This window comes from Penaeus monodon, chromosome 22 (assembly GCF_015228065.2).
Source record: "Penaeus monodon isolate SGIC_2016 chromosome 22, NSTDA_Pmon_1, whole genome shotgun sequence".
Taxonomy (NCBI): domain Eukaryota; kingdom Metazoa; phylum Arthropoda; class Malacostraca; order Decapoda; family Penaeidae; genus Penaeus; species Penaeus monodon.
The window spans coordinates 34,300,509-34,301,019 of record NC_051407.1 but is presented as its reverse complement, the minus strand read 5'-3'; the positions used below and the strand labels follow the sequence as shown (position 1 = coordinate 34,301,019).

General features: G+C 36.6%; 1 protein-coding gene across 1 annotated transcript in view; it reads right to left on the bottom strand.

Moving 5' to 3' along the window:
• LOC119587096 (glycine receptor subunit beta-type 4-like) overlaps positions 1 to 511 on the bottom strand; it is a gene marked incomplete in the record, with an annotated part of 188,116 nt that overhangs the window by 184,478 nt on the left and 3,127 nt on the right.

The following is a 511-nucleotide window of genomic DNA, read 5'->3' as shown; positions in this document are numbered from 1 at the left end:
TTGCGATGATTCAATTTCAGAACACTAATTAATGTTTCATGTATTACTTGCCAGATGATAAATAAAGTGACAGACATGGTGCTTATCACATTCAGGACGACAGATTTCTCTTGGAAATATAAATGAAGGTATAATTGATGTTCGTTTCATGCTAACAATCATATTAATAGTAAAGTAGTTTTCGCTGATAAGGGTATATGACATTTATTTTTCTCGGTGCATTTATAAAATAAAAATCCAATAGTACATGAAGCAAAACGCATCTAAGGACGTCGTAAATAGTTTCACGTTTCTTTAAAAATAATTTACCTTAGAGAGTGCTCTAAACTCCCGAAATCAACTTTTGCTCTTAAGATGTTTTTACAATTTGCCCATAGATGGCGCGGTATTCGTCGTATCCGAAGTAAAGCAGAGACGAGGAAGGGGAAGGAGAAGAGGAGAGAGGAAGAGGGAGGGAGACAAGACGAGGTAGTGGGAGAGCGATGGCTAGATGGAAAATATTTGGTACTCT